General features: G+C 37.5%; 2 pseudogenes; one reads left to right on the top strand and one right to left on the bottom strand.

Moving 5' to 3' along the window:
• Window positions 1-7,221: 7,221 nt before the first annotated feature.
• On the top strand, window positions 7,222-8,432 carry LOC140673302 (uncharacterized; annotated as a pseudogene).
• A 1,904-nt stretch (window positions 8,433-10,336) lies between these two features.
• Window positions 10,337-11,582, bottom strand: LOC140673301 (uncharacterized; annotated as a pseudogene).
• Window positions 11,583-25,150: the final 13,568 nt, after the last annotated feature.

Genomic DNA, 25,150 nt, shown 5'->3' with positions numbered 1-25,150 from the left:
TATTAGTTACGATCGAAGCAACCTTTAAACCGGTGTCACGTATTGAACGGCGCAAACAGGCACTAAAATCATTAATGTACGGTAATAACATAAAAAGGTTGTTTGGCTGTAATTTTTCCGTAGATTCGTGATCATTAGTGGTTGCACGGTTTTTTAAAAGATTAATCCTTTTTTGGATATGTCGTTCAACAAGTTGTTCAGGGAAGCAATTGTTACGCAAAGTTTTTCGAACTATATTTATGTTCTCTTTATGAAATCTGGAATCCGATAGTAATACCGCTTGGTCGACAAGATTATATATAGTATTTATTTTATACTTAGTTAAATGGTTCGAATGAAAATTAATATATCTTCCAGACCATGTAGGCTTCTTAAACCAGTTAGTTAATAGTGTATTGTCGACACGCATAATCGTAGTATTTAAAAAACAAATGGAATTGTTATGTTCTATTTCGAAGGTAAATTTCAGTCGAGGGTGGAAGTTATTGAAGGTCTCTACTAATTTCTCTATGTCTGTGCTCGGAACGACTGCAAAAATGTCATCCACATATCTGTAAAATGCCGTGACATTAAAACCTAACGAGTGTAGGCAATGTGATCATCACTCAAGGTCATCCATGACCATGTCGGCTAAAATCGGGGATAAGGGGGAACTCATAAGACTTCTAAAGATTTGTTCATAAAATTGTCCGTTGAAGCTAAAACTGGTCGAGTCCAAAATTAATTCTATTGTATGTAAGAATTGAGGGAGAGTAAGCTCGTAAGAGCAGTGATGTCATTCCAACGTTTCTGAATGGCACTCAAAACTAAATCTTTGGGAATATTGGTGAAAAGGGAACTTACGTCAAATGAAACCATCAAATCTCCGTTATTTATGAAAATGTCCCTAATCTTGGTGGAAAAGGACCATCCGTCCTTAATATGCGAGGCTGGTTTTTTTTATAGATCTATGTATATCATGTATATATGTAGAGATGTTATATAAAGGGCTACCCACAAAAGAAACAATGACCCTTAAAGGAAATCCTGGTTTATGGATCTTAAGTAGATCATAGCAACGAGGAAGATTACTGTTAGTGCACTTCAGATGTTTGTACGTTTTTTCATTGATTAATTCATTATCACGCCAGGATTTTACAAGTCTATTTAACTTATTAATAAACGGTTTCATCGGATCTTTTTTTAATTTTCTAGGTAGATTCGTCATTTAATAACAGTTCCATTTGTGATAAATAATCGGTCCTATTCATTATTACAGTGGCCTGACTCTTGTCAGCCTTTGTGATTAAAATGTCTTTATTGTCAAATAAAAACTTTTTTGAATGTGAAAACGCACCAAGGATATGCTTGTTGACATAACTTATGTGTTTTCTCGAACTCAAAAATCTCTGGAGTGTGTTAGCCACAGAGATTCTCGTCGTTTCTAACAAATCAGTAGGAATCTTATCTGAACAAGACTCAAAATTCTTGACAACATCTAATACAAACTTGACTCGATCATTACTGCGTGACGAATTAATGGGTAACGCAAAATTATCGCCCAAACTAAGAAGCGTGGATACATTGTCCGGAATTGTCTTTTCACTGTCTTATTAGTTTTTTAACCATATAATATATGTATAAAAATACATTCCATGTGTAAAACACATTGTTATTTATCTTTGACTCATTTTCATGTACGTATTAATTTATTTTCTTCGATCGATTTGATCACGTTTATCTTCTGTCCGTGATTGATATTATGATTATTTTGTTATTGATTATACAGTAAAATTTGAAAAGGACCACAACCAAATAGTCGAAACGTTGTACTAATAAAGAAGTTACTGGCTAGTTTGGTCATTTAATTATACCATCTACTTTTACCAGTTTTTGACGGCAAAAATATCCCAACACATCAATTTATATCCGACTGTAAAGGAATTCTCGAATTAGTCAAACCGGTCGCAAGAACCTTTTTTTCAGAGCAATCCTCCAAACAAAATTAACAGGCGAAGCCGCACTAGTTAGATCCTTATATACGATAACGAATCTCGACGAATTATATGTAGCGCGTTGGAAAAAGAATTCAGCAATAGCAAAACTTTTGATCATTGGGAACTCGAAATAAATAATCTCAGGTAAAATAGAGATGAATCCATTGAAAATTATATTACCAAAGGAAATTAAATTCTGAAATGATTATTGCAATTTCTAATTATCCTGATCCAGCAGCAAGAACAGGATTAAGAGTTTTTGCCACTAATAAATTAATAGATAACTTTTTGGGCGGATTACACAAACATATCGGACATTTCCTAACTTGTAATTATTGTAAAAAAATCAGACATTCTGAAAATGAATGCAGAAGGAAAATTTTTCATACACAGAACCAAAACGGAAATTCAAATCCAAATTTTCAATATTATTATAATAGACATGAATTTAATCCTGTGCAAAATTTCGACAATAATTCTGGAAATAGATTTAATGTACAAACCAATAGACATCAAATAAATAACGGGCAAAATAACGATAATCGGTATAGATCAAGTAATTGAAATAATTATAGCTATAATAATAGTAATAATCAACCTAACAATAATTTAAACTATCAAGGCCAAGCGGCAGGCGTGCAACGCCAGGGCTAACCATCGAGCCGTGCAAATCCGATCCACCTGATCGAAACAGAACTCGAACATACACAATCCGAACAAATTCCCGAAACGTCATCTCAATCCCTTTCGGCGAGCTCCAACGGACAAATTCTTATTAGATACGGGTGCTGACATAAACATTATTAAAGCAAATGCCTTACTCCGAGACACATTAGTATATCAAGATAGAAAAGTCGAAATACAGGGTATAACGGAAGAGAAACAGCAAACTCTCGGAACTGTATATTTAAATTCAGAAAACGGCAATCATGAATTTCACGTAGTACCGAGTAAATTTCCATTGAGAGAACAAAGAATTATCGGATCAATCTTTTTACGTCTCAAAAATGCAAAAATAGACTTTGAAAAACAAACGGTTACTATACGAAATAATAAAGTATATTCATTAGAATATAGTAATATATCAACATTACCGGCTAGAAGCATATGCCCATGTATAATTAAAGCTAAACAAAATAATATTAATGACGGATTAATAAATCGACAAGAAATATTAAACGGCGATTTTATTTGGGCGATAATATTTCTTATAGATAGCATCGTAAAAGTAATTAACGGTAATATACATACATATGTAATTAACACGACAGAAAAAGAATTGAATATCGAGACACCCATAATCGACGTAGAGCCAGTGTTAATTAACACGAGCCCGAGGGACAGCCCTGCGTGCGTAATTAATTCGGTGATCTCAAATAATCTAACAGATAGATTAAGACTATTAAAGGAAAATTTAAGATTAAATCACTTGAATGAAGAAGAACAACTTTCTATATTACCTACGATAGAAAATTATAACGACATATTTCATTTACCGGGAGACAAATTAAAAGGAACAAATCGAATCACACATTCTATTCCTACTACGGATAACGCTCCTATAGCCGTTAAACAATATAGATACCCACCTATCCACAAGGAAGAGATTAACAACAAATTACTTGAACAAGATATTATTCAACCGTTTCTTTCACCATTTAATTCACCATTATGGGTGGTACAAAGAAAGCGGATGCTAATGGTAACAAAAGATGGAGATTAATGATAGATTTTCGTAAATTAAATGATAAAACTATCAGTGATGCTTATCCCTTGCCTAATATAACAGACATTTTAGATTGGGAAAAGCCAGATATTTTTCGTGTTTCGATCTAGCGTCGGGTTTTCACCAAATTCCGATGAGTCCGCAAGATTCAATAAAAACAGCTTTTAACACTAACTTTGACCTAACGGTCATTTTGAATATAAAAAGATGGCCTTCGGATTAAAAAATGCCCCTGTAACATTCCAACGTTTAATGGATAATGTTTTAGCAGGTTTACGAGGAAATGTTTGTTTTGTTTATTTAGACGATATTGTCATTTATGCGAAATCTTTAGAAGAACATAAACCAAAACTTAATCAACTTTTTGAACGATTAAGAGAAGCCATCTTAGCTTGCAACCAGATAAATGCAAATTTTTTAAAAAAGAATTGATTTATTTAGGACAATTTCAGACCTAACCTAATCCAGAAAAAGTGCAAGCAGTAAAACAATATCCCGTTCCAAGAAATCATAAAGAACTCAGACAATTCTTAGGCCTTGTTGGTTATTATCGATGTTTTATCAAAGATTTTAGCTCGCTTACTCATCCATTTACGTCATTTCTTAGGAAAAATATACCATTTAAATGGGAAATGCGACAGCAAATAAATTTTGAAAAAATTAAACAAATTATTGTCAAGTGAGCCTATTTTGCAATATCCAGATCTTAATAAAGAATTTATATTAACTACGGAAGCTAGCGATGAAGGAATCGGTGCAATTTTATCACAAGGAAAGATAGGAAATGATCTTTCAACCGCCTATGCTTCTAGAACGCTCAATAAAGCAGAAGGTAATTACGACACTACGGAAAAAGAACTCTTAGCCATCGTATGGCCAACAAAGCATTTTCGACCATACTTATATGGTAAAAGATTTAAAATAATTACTGACCATAAACCATTAGTTTGGCTTTTTAATGTTGAAGATCCGTCATCCCGTTTAATGCGTTGGCGATTAAAAATGGAAGAATACGATTATACGAAGTTCTTTATAAAGAAGGGAAACGAAATACTAATGCGGATGCTCTTTCTACAAACTAACCAATAATATCTTTATTTACTATTAAGACGACGTTTCGACCATTTGGTTGTGGTCCTTTTCAAGTTTAGCTACAATGAATAACAAATTAATTATAAATTGAACTAAGACGGTAAACGCAGTAAATCAATCAAAAAACCAAATAAATTTAGTATATACATTCGAGTGAACAAAGATGTATATCAATGTATTGTACAGGTAGCAGTTAATTAAACATATTGATTTGACGAACCAACAAGTAACGGAACATGTCTTGTCAAAACTAATGTCGAAACTAAACTGTCGATTTTTTAAAAAACATTTTAGACGACCTTTATAATCTTGTCATAAATTATGTCAAATATTATGTAGATTTTCTGTGTCTTTTTGTAAGTTTATTGTGTTGTTGTTAAATTTCTTGATAAAAAACATTTCTGCTATTTCTCTCTTTTTTATAAATTTCTCGTTATGTAAAATCTCTGGGCTATTCCACTCAAAGTCATGTCCGAATTCCGATCTATGCTTACTAATTACGGATTGACACGAAGGATGCAATTTAATATTTTTACAATGTTCGTTAAGCCTTGTGCGCAAATGTCTTTTTGTTTGGCCTATATAAACCGCATCACAATCCTTACAACGAATTTTATATTTGACATTAGTTCTATTATCAATATTTAACATATCTTTGCCACGTATAATCAATGTGTTAAGCTTATTCGTTACTATCGACGCTACACTCAAACCCGTGTCTTGTATTGATCGGCGCAAACATGAACTAAAATCTTTAACAAAAGGTAGCAACATAAAAAAGTTTTTCGGTTGTAATTATCGATGATTCTTCAACACATATATCCTTTTTGTATGTGTCGCTCAACAAATTTTTCAGGGAAACAATTATTACGTAATGTTTTACGAACTATATTTATATTCTCTTTGTGGAATCTGACATCTGAGAGTAGTAAGGAATGATCAACGAGATTGTATATAGTATTTATTTTGTACTTTGTTGGGTGGTTAGAGTGAAAGTTAATGTATCTTCCCGACCATGTAGGCTTCGTAAACCAATTGGTTATAAGTGTGTTTTCGACACGCATAATCGTTGTATTTAAAAAACTAATGGAATTGTTATGTTCTATTTCAACGGTAAATTTCAATCGGAGGTGAAAATTATTAAAGGTCTCTATTATTTCGTCTAAGCCTATGCGCGGAACTACTGCGAAGATATCGTCAACATATCGATAGTAGGTGGTGACGTTAAAACTTAAAGAATGTAAACAATGTGACTCTAGGTCATCCATGACTATGTCGGCCAAAATCGGGGATAAGGGAGAACCCATTGGACTTCCAAAAATCTGTTCATAAAAAAGGCCATTAAAACTAAAACTAGTCGAGTCTAAAATCAGTTCAATTATATATAAAAATTGCGGGAGAGTAAAGTTCGTGACGGAAGTAATGTCATTCCACTGTTTCTTGATAACACTCAAAACTAAATCTTTAGGAATATTCGTAAATAAAGAACTCACGTCCAATGAGATCATCAAATCCTTGTTATCGATAATTGTATCTTTGATCTTAGCAGAAAAGGACCAACCGTCTTTAATGTGTGAGCCTGGCGTTAATTGATCTATGTAATATGTCATGTATGTACGCGGAGACGTTGTAAAGAGGGCCACCAATAGACGAAACAATAACTCTTAAAGGAAAACCTGATTTATGGATCTTAGACCGTAACAACGAGGTAGGTTACCGTTAGTGCACCTAAGATGTTTGTAAGTTTTTTCATCAATCAATTCATTAGCCCGCCATGATTTTAATAGTGTATTTATCTTATTCGTAAGTGGTTTAATTGGATCTTTATTTATCTTTTTGTAGGTAGATTTATCATTCAACAACAATTCCATTTTTTGCAAATAATCAGTCCTATTCATTACCATGGTGGCCTGACCCTTGTCGGTGATTAAAATGTCTTTATTGTCAAATAAAAACTTTTTTGAATGTGAAAAAGCACCAAGAATATGTTTGTCGACATAACTTATATGTTTTTTCGAATTCAAGAATCTCTCGAGTGTATTGGCAACCGAAATTCTCGTTGTTTCTAATAAATCAGTGGGAATCTTATCTGAACAGGACTCAAAATTCTTGACAACATCTAATACTACTTTGACTCGATCATTACTGCGTAACGAATTTATGGGTAACACAAAATTATCGCCCAAGTTTAGAAGCATGGATACATTGTCGGGAATCGTCTTACCACTAATATTCACAAGCCATTTAGATGTGTCAACATTTGAAAAAGGATCTTCTTTGAAATTATGTTTTAGTTTTAAATTGTTAATCTTTTTAATCGAATTATTCTTTGTTTTAAGGTCAAAAGATAAGATTCTTTGTTTATTAAGTTCGAAAAAGTTAGACAACAAGTCATGTGGTAAACAGTCAAAAAGTCCTTTCTCAACAATCTTTTTTGAAAGATATTTTAAATTAATGTTTACGTCTTCTATCTCAAAATTTAACAACGTATGTTGGTTTGTCAATATAAATTTATAAAACTTACGATTAATACTAATACTATGGAAAGTGATGTTAGTTTTGAGGTTCTTAATATGTGTAGGTATAAGGTCTAGTCTTCTGCAGCGAAGTAAAAAGGTCAATTGTTGTTTGGCCGTGCAGATCTTCTTTTTGCACGAGATTCAAGACTTTAATAAAATGTGCTGTGTTCGTCAAACGTTTCCGAAACAAATCGAAAAAAATCTTCTGTCCGGGAAGGCTCCATAATTAGGTCCAAGAGCAATTCCAAATTTCAAGTTATTAAATTCAAATCGCTAGTAATCAATTAATAGTAGGTAATGTAAGTAGAGCGACCAAACTAGCCAATAATATCTTTATTTACTATTAAGACGACGTTTCGACCATTTGGTTATAGTCCTTTTCAAGTTTAGCTACAATGAATAACAAATTAATTATAAATTGAACCAAGACGGTAAACGCAGTAAATTAATCAAAAAACCAAATAAATTTAGTACATACATTCTTCTATTATATTATGTTCTCTGATGAATCGACGTTCAAAAATAATGATGAATTGAATAGACATAATTGCCATTATTGGTCGGATGTTAACCCACATTGGCATAAACAAGAAGATAATCATTGCTGGAGTGTGAATGTTTGGTGTGGTATTAAATGGTTTCTTGATTGGTCCTTATTTCTTTGAAGGAAATGTTAATAGTGTAAATTATTTGGAACTTCTCAGGGATCATTTACCACAATTGGTTGAAGACGTTGATTTTCATACACGTCAAAAAATGTGGATACAAATGGACGGGGCGCCACCTCATTATGTGCAATAGTGAGAGCTTATCTAGATCGAAAATACAATGGCAGTTGAATTGGGCGACGAGGGGCCATGGCATGGTCTCCACGATCACCTGATCTAACTTCACTTGATTTTTAATAATGGGGTAAAAATGTGGTTTATGAGCATGCGCCTACAACTAGACAAGATATGATAGAGAAAATAAGAGTAGCTTGCGCAAATATACCGCGAGCTGTCTTACTCAAAACGGTCAGGCACTTCAAAAATAGGTTGGAATTATGTATTCAAGCCAATGGAGATAATTTTGAACAGTTCCTTTGATAAAGATATTACCTTGACTGGTTGGATCATACTCGGATCTTACCTTCACTGGCTACATCATGCCTAGATCTTGCCTTGACTGGTTGGATCATGTCCAGATCTTGCCTTGACTGGTTAGATCATACTTGGATCTTATTTTTACTGGTTGGATCATGTCCAGATCTTGCCTTGACTGGCTGGATCATACTCGGATCTTACCTTCACTGGCTACATCATGCCTAGATCTTACCTTCACTGGTTGGATCATGTCCAGATCTTGCCTTGACTGGTTGAATCATGTAAGATAAGACTATCGGAAAGTGAATATTTTACGAGATATTTTGAATTTTTTCAAATTGCAACTTTGGAGCTTTATAACTCGAAAAATACTCAATGAAGAAACATTTGATTATAATGTTTTGGAAAGCTCTCGAGGTCAGCTACAAGAATATGTAATAAAAAATAGGGGATGCCATTAAAAAAATCGAGGTGACCTTCATGTGACCTTCAAATAATTCTTTAAAGTCAAACCAATGGTACCATCTTATGGTCCTCTCGAAACCAAACAACTTTTGTCTGAAACATTTTTCTCTCTCGGGCTTGGTTTTCGAGATATTCGACTGGATGGTGTTGTGCCTCCGCGAAGGGGCACGGGATTGTCGGGATCGTTCCGGGAATGTCGGGGATGCGTCGGGCGTTTTCCCCTTTTGGTTTTATAGTATTCTGCTTTTCCTTTAATTGTATTTCTTTTTATTCTTCTACTTTTACAACATGTACAGTTCTTTTCATCTCTCGCAAAAATATAAGATAGTTTAATTGAAATCAATGGTGTGATATTTTGTCACTGCTCCCAGCGAACGTTATACTACTCGCGCTTGCTATCGGTTAGAGTGAGAGAGCGGTATCTCTCGTATACACCGTCGTACCGGTAGCCTGATACGCGTCGGCTTATCTCAGGTGCGCGTATATCTCTTGGTCGTGCGAGTATGACTCTGTTGAATCTGGTCGGTCGCTGCTCGTGGCGATTATTACTCGTTCGGTTCTAATTAACGACTGCCCGTCGCTTCATCGCGGCGGGTGCTGAGCTTCCCTCCGAACTGCATGGTTTTTCGGAGGGGGTCCCTTAGCAACATGACCAAATATGGTTATGTTGCTGAATTCGCGTTTTAGTGCAGGCGAGGAAGTTCAGAGTCGAATTTTCTCGCTTGTACTTTTAGCAATTCGGCGACACCTTTCCGGTGCGTTTCTGAGAGCGCTTTCCGGTTTCGCGTTCGCGCTCGGTCTCGGGCGCGCGTGGCTCGCTGCGTCAGCGGCTCGCGCGATTATCGCTTCGCTCGCGATGCATTCCTGCATCTATATGATTATATGTATATATATATATATATATATATATTTATTAAATCTGTAGCCTTTTCTGGGGCTATAACACCCCTCCCCCGTTAGAAAAGAAAACGGAGGTACAACGTTTTCTGTTTTAGGGAATTTATTTCTTTTTCTTAAGTTTTAAGTTTCCCGATATATATATATACTATATGTTTTCTTTTTTATATTATTTTCTTATTCTAGTTAACAATTTTGTTTGTTTTCGCGTTTACAAGATTTAAATATAATCGTTGTTCTTATCTAAAATCGCGTGCTTAGGCTACGTTTTAATATTGGTTTTGGGAGTCGATCGATCGGTTCGGATCGCTCTTCGTCGTATATCCTAATTAATGGCCGCTTCCTTCTTTTATTTTTGTTTCGTATAACTATGTAAAGTACAATTAATATTATTATTATTGTTATCGTGATTGTTCCGCTTGTCGCCATTGGATATACGAATTGTTTTTTCGCGAAGAAATTTTGTTCGTTACTTTTTAAATTGTTGTCTATTTCTTCTAGTTGTAATTTTAATTTTGTCAGTTCCATTCGATGTTGACCTATGTCTTGTATCGTGTCATTATCGTGTGTTATCGTGTTGCGTTCTCGTACCAGTGTCAAGTTATATTCAGGTAGGTACGTTTTTATATCTGTTTCATAGATTGTCTGCTTTGTCTGTATAGTCATGTCTGGAGTTATTAATTTGCATTTTCCCTTCAGCGTAATTTTTCCAGTGTTTTTAATCACTGTTTTGTATTCTTGTCGTTTGTCTTATTGTATTGTTAATTGTTGTTCTGTAGCAGTCGAGTAGAGCCATGTTTGTGGCTGTTGTAATGCGATCCATGTGGTACGCATTGATATAATGTATTTTGTCTTACAGTTACGTTGACGCTGCTGTGTATAAATTTGTATTTCGCATGGTGCATTTAAATTTACTCTATATGTCGGTGTCGCATGCTCACATGTGTATTGTGAGTTAATGTTAATACAATCTTTTAAATCTTTTTCTGTTACTAAAACGTATGTTAGTTTTTCTTTGTCTATCGCAATTATTTTATTGTTAATTTTTGTCACTGCGAATATATTGTTATAACTGAATACAGGTAACGCAATTACATTCATTATGGTATAGCTCGGTTGCGCAATTAATGGGAAGATTAGAATGGTATAAATAATTGCTTTATCGCTGAATGCGCTTATTTTCGCGTATTTTTCTATAGTAAGCCAATCTTCGGTGTGTACTTGAAAAGGGAAGTACAGTCCTTGTGGCAACTGCTGTGTTGCTTCCTTTAAATGTGTTATTATGCTATCTATCGGTGTTAATCTCGGATGCATTGCTCCGTTTTTTGTATATGTTAGATATTCTATAATGTTATCCGCGTCGCGTATTAATTCTGCTATTACTGCGGTAATTATGGTAAAGTGTTCGTTTATCTCGCTGCGTTACTCAGTTACTCGTTTCTGTAAGAGGTATTCGTTACGTTGTATTGTATTTTCGATTTTATCAATATGCCCGATAGTCGTATTTATTATTTTAATTTGATTTTGTACGGCATGCTGTATTGTTTTTTGACTGTTTTCTAATATGTTAAGTTGTTCGTTAATTCGTTTTTCGTCGTTAACGTCCATTGTGCCAAATAAAGACTTTGATAAGGAACCTATTCCGTCTATGAGTCCTCGTCGTTTATTTGTCTGTTTTTTGTATATCGTTTTAATTTGTATTATGACATTTTTTAAATATTTTGCTTCTCTTTTTGTTAGAATGTCTAGGTTCACACATGTATCTCGAAGATAATGAGCGTGAAATTTCATGGTTTCGCATAATCTTTCGGTCTGTTTTAAATAGTTGTTTATTTGCTCGTATCTTTCGTCTAAGTTTGATAAGTCTAATTTTATTACTAGTTTCCAGTTTTCTTTTGCGTAGTGGATTTGTCCGATTTCTTCGAAGAATAATCCTGGGTTATGTTTAAATTCTTGTATCTGGTATGAGAGATTCGTTTCGTCGTCTTTCGTGTGACCTTTGCTGATCCAGCAGGCGAATGTCCTGTAATATCATATTATATTTCATTTTATTATATTTTATCTCTTGGGTGTCGCTCGCCTTCTCTGACTTCGCGGGGTTCGCGCTAATCCAGCGGGTGATACACCGGTAATATTATAATGTGGGTTTAGTCTCTCAGCGACTTTGGGTTGAGATGGATCTCGCGTTTTTTATTTGAAAGATGTTGCGCTTTTTGCTCCAATGGAGTTTGCCGATTTGTCGCCAGTGCGATGGATATCGGGATGGTATTCATCCCGATATCTGCCGCGAGTGTTTTCGGGCTCGCCTACCGGTTGTGGGTCTACCGCCACCTGTGGACCCCGTAGTGCGGGCGCGGAGCGCCGTTCTCCGAAGTTCCCGGGTCGCGGGGGGTACTTTGTCCCTCCGCGTTACGTTCTCGGAGCCTGGTGAGAGGTTTGTGCGGGCAGTGGTGCCGGCCCTGGATCCGATGCATCCCGTCCGCGTGGAGATGAGGAAGGTCCATGACCAATTTGACTTTTACGAGTTGAGATGTCGCCGGGGGGAGGAGGAAGACTAGGACATGGATCCTTGAAGAAGGTGAGTACTAGTTTTCTATATATGGCTTAAGCTTGTTTGCGTGTAAGCGGGTGTTTTTCCTTCCTTTCTTCACCGTGTAGTTGTTATTCGAATGCTTTTCGATTATTATGTATGGTCCGATCCATAGAGATTCGAGTTTTTTCGATCTTCCGCGTCGTAGCGTTTCATCATAAATAAGTACTTTATCGCCGATTTTGAACTTTGTTTCTTTTGCGGTTCGATCGTAGTGTTCCTTCGATTTCAGTTTTTTCTCTGTGAGACTATCTCTTGCAACTTGATTCGTGGCGCGTAGTCTTTCTTTTAGCTCTTGCGCGTAATCGTCATAGTTGTATGTCGGTTGTGGTGGTTTCGTTAATGCTGTCGGTATTTCGGCTTGGTGTCCGTATACTAGCTCGAAGGGCGTGTATCCTGTAGCTGTATGTGGCGTAGTGTTGTAGGTGAACATCGCGAACGGAATCCATTCGTCCCAGTCAGTCTGATCATTATTAATATAATGTCGTAGATATTCTGTTAATGTTCTGTGCGATCGTTCTAACGCGCCGTTACTTTCAGGATGATACGCGGTCGTCTGAATTTTATTTATTTTTAATAATCTACACGTATTTTTAAATATTTCGCTTAAAAAATTTGTGCCTTGATCGGTTAAAATTTTTTCCGGTATTCCGTATTCTAAAATTATTTTCGTGGTAAATTCTTTACTCACAGTGTTCGCTTCTTGATTTGGTATCGGTATTGCTTTACTAAATTTTGTCAAACTATCTTGAAAAGTTAGTAAATATTTATTTCCGGTATTAGTTATCGTTAATGGACCGACTATATCTAATGCACATTTTTCGAACGATTTACTCGGTGTATCGGTGATAACGAGAGGTGCTTTAAATCGTCGCGATAATTTATTTTTTTGGCAAGTGTCACATTTTTTAATGTATCGTTCGACGTCTTTCGTCAACCCGGTCCAATTGTGCGTGAGGCGAATTCTGTTTATCGTCCTCTCGATACCTTGGTGTCCTCCTGTGGGTGCATCATGATATTCATATAATATTTGTTTCTTTTCTTCTGCGCTATAGGCACGTGTCGCATCGTTGCTATCTTTCTCGTCCTCTTCTTTATCTCTTTCTTTGCTGCTGATATCGTCCATCTCTTCGTCTTCGGTGGTGAGAATCTTTTCTCTCTCTTGCTCGTCGTTGTCTTGTGTTACGTTGCGGCTTAGCGCATCGGCGTTCGCGTTCGCACGTCCGGCCTTATGTATGATCTCATAATCGTACTCTTCTAATTTTATTCGCCATCGAATTAATCGTGATCCTGGATCGTTCACGTTAAATAACCATATTAGAGGTTTGTGATCTGTAATGACCTTAAATTGTGTTCCGTACACGTAGGGTCTGAAATGCTTTACAGCCCATACAATAGCTAATAGTTCCTTTTCGGTAGTGCTATAGTTCTGTTCCGCGCGGTTCAGTACTCGGCTGGCGTAAGCTATCGGTCGGTCGTTGCCTATCTTTCCTTGCGATAAGACCGCTCCGATCGCGTAGTCGGATGCGTCTGTAGTTATATTAAATTGTTCAGCGAAATTTGGATATTTTAATACAGGTGCCGTTATTAATTTATTTTTAAGTACTTCGAAAGCATTTTGTTGCTCTGCGGTCCACACAAATTTTTCGGTTTTCTTTGTCAATCTCGTTAATGGTTTAGCTATTTTCGAGAAATCTTTTATGAATCTTCGATAGTAACCGGCTAGACCTATAAATGATTGGATATCTTTCACCTTTTTTGGCGTCGGGAAATCTCTTACTGCTGTTAGTTTAGACGGGTCAGGAGATATTCCATGTTCCGATATTATATGGCCAGGTACATTACTTCTTTGCGTAGGAATTCGCATTTATCCGGCTGTAGTTTTAAATTATTAGTTCGAAGTCGTTGCAGCACTTCCTTGAGTCGCTTGTTATGATCTTCGAGGCTTGCTCCGTAAATGACGATGTCGTCTAGATAGACCAGGCATTTGAGTCCTTGTATTCCTATCAATACAGAGTTCATTAATCTCTGAAATGTCGCCGGTGCGTTTTTCAATCCAAAGGGCATTCGGTTGAACTCGTAATGTCCATACGGAGTTGAAAAGGCAGTTTTAGGCTTGTCCTTTTCGGCTATTGGTATTTGATGATATCCAGATGCTAGGTCTAATGTTGTGAAGTATTTTGCGTTTCCCAGCTGGTCCAGTATATCCGTAATATTAGGCAGAGGGAAGGAATCGCCGATCGTCAAGTCGTTGAGCTTTCGAAAGTCTATAACTATTCGAAGTTTCGGTTTACCTGATGCGTCGGTCTTTTTTGGTACTACTAATAGCGGAGCATTCCATTGACTCGCGCTGGTACGAATTATTCCGTCTTCCAACATTTGTTGCACCTGTTTATTTACTTCCGTCTTATGTTTCTCCGGAAGGCGATACGGTCTTACATTTACCGTTGAGGCGTCTACGCGCGTATTTATCTCGTGCGCTACCGTCGCAGTGCACGACAGTGGTTCTCCATTCAGGTGAAATATGTCGCTATATTCATCACATATCCTTGAGAGTGCCTGTCGTTCTTCAGAGTTGAGATGCTGTGTTCGCAACAATTGTCAGATGCGCTCGTTACGTGGGGTATTTTTATCGTCCGTCCCCACGGCTATTGTATAGATACCGTGCGGGTTATCTTTATCGATGTCGTCTATTGTTACAACAGGTACGTATCTCAATAGTCTCGTCTGTTGTGTTGATAACGCTGATTGGGCAGAGAAAGTTTTTCGGTTCTACTAGACATCTTCCTATATATATTCCAGGGGCTGTTTCCTTCGCGCGTACTATTCCCGCTTCGTTTCGATTAGTCGCGGCTTGCACAATGGTTTCACTGCGTGGTTTCAAGATAATTTTATTATATGGTCGCATCTTGAGTACATCCGTACCGATTTTTAACTCTTTGTTTTTGTAATCGCAGGATACCTTTTGCTTCCTTAGGAAATCGATTCCCAGTATCCCGTCGTATTCCATGGAGAAGTCGTCTTTTACTACGTAAATTGCATGTTTAATGTCTTGTCCGGTTAGATTAATTGTTGCATGCATCTTCCCTATTGTATATACTTTGTGTCCGGTTATTCCTATTAACGCTAATTTTTTATTGTATATCAATGTTTCGCCTTTTAAATGCTTTACTTTTATTAGTGATATGGTCGCACCGGAATCGTATAGCATGTTTATGCGCCCTGTCTTCGTTTCGCGTATGGGCATCGTTACGACGTCGAGTCCTTGTTTATCTCGCGTCTGTCGTACGTGGGTCACCTGATATTCCAGCGCGCGCTTTGCCTTGCTATCGCTTCTTTCTTCTTCGTCGTTACTACGCTCGGAGTCGGAACTCTTTCCTCGCGTCTTATAACGCGTTCCTTTTGAATTAATTTGAATATCGCTCGATTTATTCGCGTTGTTCGGATTTTTTCGAGCCTGTGGTTTTCCTTGCGGTTGGCCGTTTAAAGACCAACACTCGTCGCGATTATGTCCGCGCTTTTTACAATGCTTGCAAATTTTTTCTACCACATTGACGCGTGGTCTTTCGGGTTTCGGCAGAGCGTATCTGCTCGTTCGACAATCTCGTCCATAATGTCCTATCTTGCCGCATTTAAAACACGTTGCATTAGTATCTCGAGGCGGTTGCGAGTAATTCGAGTCGAGTTTATTTTTATTTTGATAACTGTTTGTTCTCGCTCCCATCGGCTTGATAAGTTTTTCTTCCGAGCTCGCGCCGTTTATCGCCTCTTGCAATGTCGAGAAGCGTTGTGACCGTACGAGTACTTTCAAGTCGTCGCGTAGTCCGATTTGATAATTAATTAATGCTTGGTCTCTGATAGTTTGCTGAATCGTGCGTTTTTGTTCTAGAGTATGCTCTTTTCCTTCGATCATAGAGTCATATAATTTCATAGCTACTAGATCGACACGCTGTCCGAACGCGTAGGCGGTTTCGCTTGTTTTTTGTTTTAATGAATTAAATTCGACTTGCAAGTGTGTCGTGCTTTGTTTCGTTTGATAACAAGCTTCGAGTTGCGTCCGAAATTCATCGAAAGTGCGTATATCGCGTGTTTCAAAATCTTGTCGCGCTCTTCCGCGTAACTTTGTATATAATATCGCTTGCATAAGAGATTCTTCATCTGCCGGATTCGTATTTTGTATTGCGTATGTGCATGAATTCACGAAATCTTGCAACTTGTGTCGCGATATTCCGTCAAATTCCGGAATCATTTGCCTCGCTTCCTTTAACGTCAGGAAATTGGGTGCCATACTACGTCGGCTTCTAACGTCGCGATCGGTCCGTCCGTAATATATGCTTTCGGAAAGTTCTTCTCGACGGCTTGTATTTTGATCGCGTTGCTGTAGTTGAGCTACTTGCTCTGTTAAGAATTGTATTGCATAGCGCATTTCTCTTAACATGGCGGACGTAAAGTCGTTTGTCGATTCTTCTCGCGGTTGTACCGGTTGATTAATTGTTCGTCGCAATCGTGCGATCTCGTCGTCCACCGCGTCATTAGACACGTTTGCGGACGTAGACGCGCGGGGATTTTGAGCTTCTGCCATCTCACGCGTTCGTGCGTAGATTTCTTCGGGATCAAAAATCTCGCTCTCGTAAGATGTCAATGAAAATTCTCGCCGGAGTGATACCTGGCTTGGAGTTCGACTAAGGTACGGTCTCGTTCGTCTGGTTGAGTCGTGTAAATCGTCAGTGGGGTCAGTCGGATTATTTTCAACAAGACTCGCGTCGAAACTCGTAAATGGAAATTCGCGTTCTGTTATAACATTGCTCGGTAGCTCTGCGTCACTATCACTCGAGTATCGAGTTTCGAGGTTCCGTCGGACACTATCGCGTATGTCTCGCAGCGCTTCTACGACTACACTCGCGGGACTTAATTCGCAATATTTTATAGCTCGATTTGCTCGTTCGATAAGCAACCACGACTTATTTGCTATCGGTTTCGGTACGTTTCTTCCTTCCGACATTCACGCAAATTTAATTAAAATAATTTGGTTCGGACTTACAGTAGTAGTATCGCTCGCATATTCGCTCGCTGTCTCGGTTCTCGCTGACGTTGCGTCCTTCGCTCGGCGGCTGATAAGGCTGGTGGTCGCGTTCTGGCGGCGATGCGTCGTCGATGGAGTTGTCGTAGGTCGGGCGGCTTGGCGGCTCGCGTCCTTGCTCCAATCCTGCGATGCTCTGTTTATCTCGTAGTCCGTAGTCGTCTGCTCTGCATGTAGTTTTTTCTTGGCTTCTTGATGTCCGTCAGTGTTTGCTAACTTTCCGACGTGCCTGCCTGTTTGAGCACTTTTTATTTTATTGCAGGTCTTGCACGACGGTTGGGGTGCCAACTCCGCGACATCCACCGGGGGTGTTCCCTGGATCCCACCGCTGCCACCAGAATTGTTGTGCCTCCGCGAAGGGGCACGGGATTGTCGGGATCGTTCCGGGAATGTCGGGGATGCGTCGGGCGTTTTCCCCTTTTGGTTTTATAGTATTCTGCTTTTCCTTTAATTGTATTTCTTTTTATTCTTCTACTTTTACAACATGTACAGTTCTTTTCATCTCTCGCAAAAATATAAGATAGTTTAATTGAAATCAATGGTGTGATATTTTGTCACTGCTCCCAGCGAACGTTATACTACTCACGCTTGCTATCGGTTAGAGTGAGAGAGCGGTATCTCTCGTATACACCGTCGTACCGGTAGCCTGATACGCGTCGGCTTATCTCAGGTGCGCGTATATCTCTTGGTCGTGCGAGTATGACTCTGTTGAATCTGGTCGGTCGCTGCTCGTGGCGATTATTACTCGTTCGGTTCTAATTAACGACTGCCCGTCGCTTCATCGCGGCGGGTGCTGAGCTTCCCTCCGAACTGCATGGTTTTTCGGAGGGGGTCCCTTAGCAACATGACCAAATATGGTTATGTTGCTGAATTCGCGTTTTAGTGCAGGCGAGGAAGTTCAGAGTCGAATTTTCTCGCTTGTACTTTTAGCAATTCGGCGACACCTTTCCGGTGCGTTTCTGAGAGCGCTTTCCGGTTTCGCGTTCGCGCTCGGTCTTGGGCGCGCGTGGCTCGCTGCGTCAGCGGCTCGCGCGATTATCGCTTCGCTCGCGATGCATTCCTGCATCTATATGATTATATGTATATATATATATATATATATATATATATATATATATATATATTTATTAAATCTGTAGCCTTTTCTGGGGCTATAACAATGGATTAAAATGGTCCACCTTGTATATATACATATATATATATATTCCATACACTTAACATATAGAATATATAAGAATAACAAAAAGACAAACATATACAGGGTGTCCCAGACTTACCGAATTACCTGTTAATGGTGAATTCCTGAGGTCATTTAGAGATGAAAATCCTAATACCAAAAAGTCGAGGCTACAATAGTTTTCAAATGGTAAGAGTTTAAAGTTGACCAATTAGTATGACAAAACTCCGCGCGCTCAGGCACGTCGCATATTAAAAGTGCCACCGCACTAAATTTAATTATCAATATTGAAATATTTAATTATGTATTTAATTATGTATTATGATAAATTATGTATTTAATTTATTGTTAAGTTATTGTTATGTAGTAATTTTTATTATATTAAAATAATTTTATAAATTTATCTCTTTCATGTGCGGTTAATAAATTTTGATATTAGAATATCTCCGCAATGACAGAAAATCCTCGTAACTCCACGCGCAACATCGACATTGAATTTAATTGGGTGGCTATGAGGATTTTCTGTCATTGCGGAGATATTCTAATACCGAAATTTATTAACCGTACATGAAGGAGATAAATTTATAAAATTATTTTAATAACAATAAATTACTACATAACAATAACTTAACAATAAATTGAATACATAATTTATCAATATTTCAATGTCAATAATTAAATTTAGTGCGGTGGCACTTTTAATATGCGACGTACCTGAGCGCGCGAAGTTTTGTCATGCTAATTGGTCAACTTTAAATTCTTACCATTTGAAAACTATTGTAGCCTCGACATTTTGGTATTAGGATTTTCGTCTCTAAATGACCTTAGGAATCCACCATTAACAGGTGATTCGGTAAGTCTGGGACACCCTGTATATAAAAATATATATATATATATATATATAAAAATATATAAACAAAAATGTAGAAACATATATTAACGAAAATGTAGGAATAACTTTTACTTTCTATTAAGTAACACTAAAATATATATTATATTTTTTTCATACAATTAACATACGGAATACATAAGAATAACAAAAAATATACTTGTTTAATATTATAAACTAACACATAACAAATAAATACACACATATATGTAGCCATTTAAAGAAAAAGTTATATATGTTAAAGGAGGACGAAAGAAAAGGAAGGGGTTTTGGAGGTCGCCTTATCTTTCCTCTTTCTTAATTAAAAACACACATAAAACTAACACATCGTGGAAGTACGGAATCTATTTCCCATTGCAAATGTTATGTCACCCCCCAACATTTGTCTAAGGTCAGGGGTGTTACGTCGTCTCGACTGCACGATTCCTTCCTTCCACGGAACTTTAACACTAACTGTCTACACTGCGACACTCACTAGGGCATACTATCTCAACGACTCTCGCGGAGTCGTGGTAACAACTGAGAGCGCGATAACAATTTGTTATCATAAAAAACGAAAAGGGCAGTACGACTCTAATCTATTAGAAAATTATAATAATATACTTAATATCAAAGTCCAAGTCCTCTCACAAAATCATGAGCGCGCGATAACAACTTATTATCATAAAAGACAGAAAAGAGCAGTACGACTCTAATCTATTGGGAAATGATAACAATACACTTAATACCTAAGTCTAAGTACTCTCACAAAATCATGAAACACATCCTTTTCCATATGATTTCCAAATGCACCAAATGCATTTACTCTTGTTCCATTCTGTTACTTTTTCTCCCCTATCTTTCCTTCATTTATTTATTATTTCATGTATTCAAATTTGCATAGTGCCCAAACTAATAATTCGCCGGTCGTTACGCCTTAAAGGGCGGAAATACTTAAACCGTTGGAAACAGTCAGTACTGCCCAGGCGTCGGTCCCTCCAACTTATCAAACTATCAAAAGGGACGAATAAATCGGAACCCTTGCGCCCGCGAACTCGCAAAATTCCTCGTCGAAAACCTTCTCCTTCGCAATCTCCATCACTCCAACGTTTTCCATCATTAACATCCATATCCTCAGAAGACCTCTAGAATATATCATCACGGAAATATTCGAAGACTTTCACCTTCCGACACACCCTTAAGGAATCTCCAATGTCTCCATCGCCTATACACACACTTACACACTTCTTTATTTTGCATTTCCTTTTTCTATTTTAATAAGATCATTGTAAACTTCCAATTAGAATTTAAAATTTAATAGTAGAGTCTGTCTCCCTTCTCTATTCTGATTGACGTCCTCTGCACTAATGTAACACCCGCGATTAAAACACACACACACACACACACGCACACAACCACACGTATTCACGCGAATGTAAAATAGAGAATGATTGTAATTTAATAACAAACACATGTAAACACATGTATATTATATACACATATTTATAACCAAACTTAGCAATAATTTTATGTAATATACTTTTAAAACTATGAATAAATTTATGTAATATTAAACTCAATTCTCTCAGTAACCCCTCAATCAGTTGAAAGATCGCACTTGGTCCTATCCCGCATATAAAGGATTAATTTCCTTTACCAAAAAGGACTTTTCGACGAATGTCCGGAACAATAAGTAATAGCGATATTCATTATCGTTGATTTGTTTTTGGACCTGATAATTCATTCGACTCGAAACCTACATCCTGACCCAATTTTCGCATAAACTATGGACCATCAAACGTTATAAAGAATTTATTCGTGACCACCTAACGATTCTGCATCGAATAAACTCTTGTTTAACTTGATTGGACGAAAAATAAAAATGTTCGGCTAACTCTACATCGAAATTTTAATTATTTAATTTAAAAAAACGATGAACCACCAAGTATTTTAATTGGACTACCAATCATCACCAAACGATTACCAAACGATTAGTTAATTTTAATTATAAAAAAATCAAAGTGGTTTGGCTAACTTTACGGAGCTCAACTAGCCTGACTATGCTATTCAGCTGTGTCGAGTTGTGTTGTATTATATGTGTGTCATTGTAGGAAAGCACTTGTGTCACACAGTATCGCCTGTGTTGCTTGCTGGAAAGCACTCTTTGTAGATCTTATTTTCTGCAAAAAGAGTTATTCGGTCAAATTACATGTTTACAAAGTAGTATTATATAAAGTCACGGGTATATACTTTAAAAGTTATAGATTAGATTATTTATAGAAACATCAAGATAGGATTTAGAATTTATTTTTAGTATAAAGGTTATATTGCATGAGAGAAAAGTATTGCATGAAAGAGAAAAATATTAAAGATATTATAAATTCATTTTTTTGCTTTCTTTTAAAAGAGTTATTAATTACAAGTTTTATATAATCAATAATTATAATCAAACAAGACAAAAAAAGATACAAAAAATGTATGCACACAATAAATATATAATTGTTGTATAATATTTAACTAATGTGAATGTTATATATATCGTACATGTTAGTTGTAATTTTACTTATAGATGTAACAGACATGTGTTACATTGTAGTTATATCCCATAACACAGTAATTTATCAGTACCATGAATGTTAGGGTTAGGTTTGATATCGATAAATCATTGTGTTATATAGAATATAACTATAATATAACTACAATGTAAATATTTATTATATCTATGAGTGGGAAATTACAATTAACAAATACGTTACATGTAATATGGCAGTCATATATCTGTTCCCGTTATATATAGCAGTATTATTATATAGCTGCTGTTTGCTGGGTGATAATTTGATATATATATATATATATATATATATATATAGTGTGACGTGACGTTTTTCTTTCGTCCATCACAAGGGCTGAAAGGCCCGATCGGGAAGGGTTTTGCGTGGCCTGCGTCTTCCTATTATAGAGAGAGCGCCCTGCGAAATTCAATTTTATTTGCGCGCGTTATTTGCGGGTTTGGCGGCAGCAACCTCTAGTTCGACAGCTACACGGATCCGAGGAGCCTGGTTATGACGGCGAGCAGAGATCAAGGAATGCGGAGAAATTACGCCCGGTAAGGATCGTACATTTTTATTTGATAATTCATAAATCGGCGGAAACATCGGCTGCCGTTAAAAGGTTCACATCCGCAGGATCGTACCGAGGGCGAAGAACCGGAAAGAAACGGTACAAGGGAATGGCCATTCCCGATGTATTGAGCATCGGAGCCTCGACCATGGAGCTGAAAGGTCTGACTCGACCATGGGGTCCGGGGAAGCCAAGGGTACCGAACCGAGCCGGCCGGAAGCTGCCGACAAGCCGTACCGGGAAGTTGCCTCGCGGGAACCGAAGGATCAAAGATCGATAACCCGAATCAAACCGGCCGCGATAAGAAACGGCCGTGATTGGCCCTAAGGGCCACGATAGCGCCACAGGTGGCCTAATTGCGTACGATGTCGCTGGCGTGTCTCCCGCAAGCCTCACGGTGGCTACCGTCGCCGTCGTAATCGCTTGAAGATTTTACGTGGATCAGGCGAATATCGTGTTAATTGAAGACGGCGCGAATTTTCGCGCCTGGCGCCCAAACATTACCGTTCTGGTAGAGCAAAACGCCGATTAATTAAGCGATCGCGCCGAAGGTGTGCCGTAGGCCAGTCCATCGGCCAAAAATTGTATAAAGGAGCGTACACGATAATTTATCGAAAACAGATATACGGTCACAATATATATATATATATATATAAAGATTTTAATTTAATTTTTTTTTTTTTTTTTTTGTATATCCCAATCGCATTGCAATATGTCCATGTATGTAGGACATTCAGCAATAGTTATGACTTAGAGGTGATCATGGAAGGAACGCATCCGGTGATACGCCCTTATATCGATTAAACTTTATAGTTATTTTAAGTCAGTTTCCTCTTCAGTCTCCTGTTTCCAGAAGATTGTTTCATGTTGTAAGAATATTCGGATGATTTTTGAGTCTATTGCTGTAATCTGTACAACACTTTGTAATTTCTTCTTTGACACTCGGCACTTGGAGGTCACGTTGTATCGTGTCATTGGTTACAAACCATGGTGCATCTAAAATAATTCTTAGGACTTTAGATTGAAAACGCTGTAGTATTTCTACGTTGGAATTTGAGGTTTTTCCCCAAAGTTGAATGCCATACGTCCACACTGGCTTTAATATAGTTTTGTATAACAATAGTTTATTTACCACTGATAGTTGTGAATCTCGGCATAATAACCAGAACATTTTACGTAATTTAAGTCCAAGCTGCTTTCTTTTGGTGAAGACATGTATTTTCCAATTTAGGCGACGATCAAAATATATACCTAGATATTTGGCAAACTCTGATTTTGGAATTGGTTGATCGTTGAGTGTCACTTGGGGACAGGTTTCTCTTCGGGTGGTGAAAGTCACATGGATCAATTTGGTTTCGTTGGCCTTTATACGCCACTTTTTTAACCACTTTTGGATAGCATTAAGATTAGTTTGCAGCATTTGAAATGCTATGACAGGGTTTGTGTGAGAGGCTATAGCCGCGGTGTCATCCGCGAATGTCGCTGTTGTTACTCCTGTTGTTGTAGGTAGGTCAGCCGTCTATAAGAGGTAGAGTATGGGACCTAATACACTACCCTGTAGAACATCCGCTTGTATTTTGTGAAGGGCCGTTGTTGCGTCTTGATATTTTACAAAGAAATGTATATCTTCGAGGTACGACTTTAGGAGAGTGTAGTAGTTTATAGGCAGACTTTGCTTGATTTTATACAGTAAGCCAAGGTAAGTAATACTGGCGAATGATCAGAAGAGAGCTCTAGGCTTGATTTAACCTTTAAGTATCGTTTATTTATGTTTTTGGTGATGTAGAAGTCAATAATGTCTGGGATCTTTCTTCTGTCTGTAGGTCAGTACGTCGGCTCGCGTGTGGACACTGCATCTAGCTTTAAATGCTCCATAGCTTTGTGTAGTTCTCTACCCTTGGGAGACAATAATCGTGAGCCCCATTGAGGGTGTTTGGCGTTGCAGTCACCTCCAGAAATAAATCGATTTCCCAGTGTTTTAAAATAGATCGTAAAATCGTTTTCTTTGATATTATGCTTCGGAGGGCAGTAAACTGCTGATATAGTGAATGGACCAACCCAGTCCTCTACAACTACATTCGCGGCTTGTATTTGTTCTATTTGATATGCATTAGTTACATAATGTTTTATGTTATTTCTGATGATAATGGCGGATGCAGTGCCATCTGGATGCATGGTATGATAAACAGAATATTTAGGGATTTTGATGTAACTCTTCTTGGTGAAGTGAGTTTCAGATATTAGCATGATATCTATGCTATGGTCTTTCAAGAATGTCTGTATTTCGAGCTTGTGTTTGGATAAGCCATTAGCATTCCAGATTACTAGTTGTAGTGTTTTAATCATTACGCCATTTTAGCGACTAGAGTGGTAGGGAGATTTAGCATTGTACTCATCTGTGACATGAGGCCTTTCATCATGGTTTTTAGTTCTTGGAGGTCATTAGATTGGTGTCCTTGAAGCTGTTGGTTTGATGCTTAGTTGTTAGGAGTGTTGTTTTGTATCCTGTTGTCAGCTGTAATCTGTGCATAGGTGAGTCTTGGGTGATTAGGCTT

The sequence above is a fragment of the Anoplolepis gracilipes genome, chromosome 14, assembly GCF_047496725.1.
Source record: "Anoplolepis gracilipes chromosome 14, ASM4749672v1, whole genome shotgun sequence".
Taxonomy (NCBI): Eukaryota; Metazoa; Arthropoda; class Insecta; order Hymenoptera; family Formicidae; genus Anoplolepis; species Anoplolepis gracilipes.
Note: the sequence above shows the minus strand (reverse complement) of the source record. Positions and strands in the feature narration are given on the sequence as shown.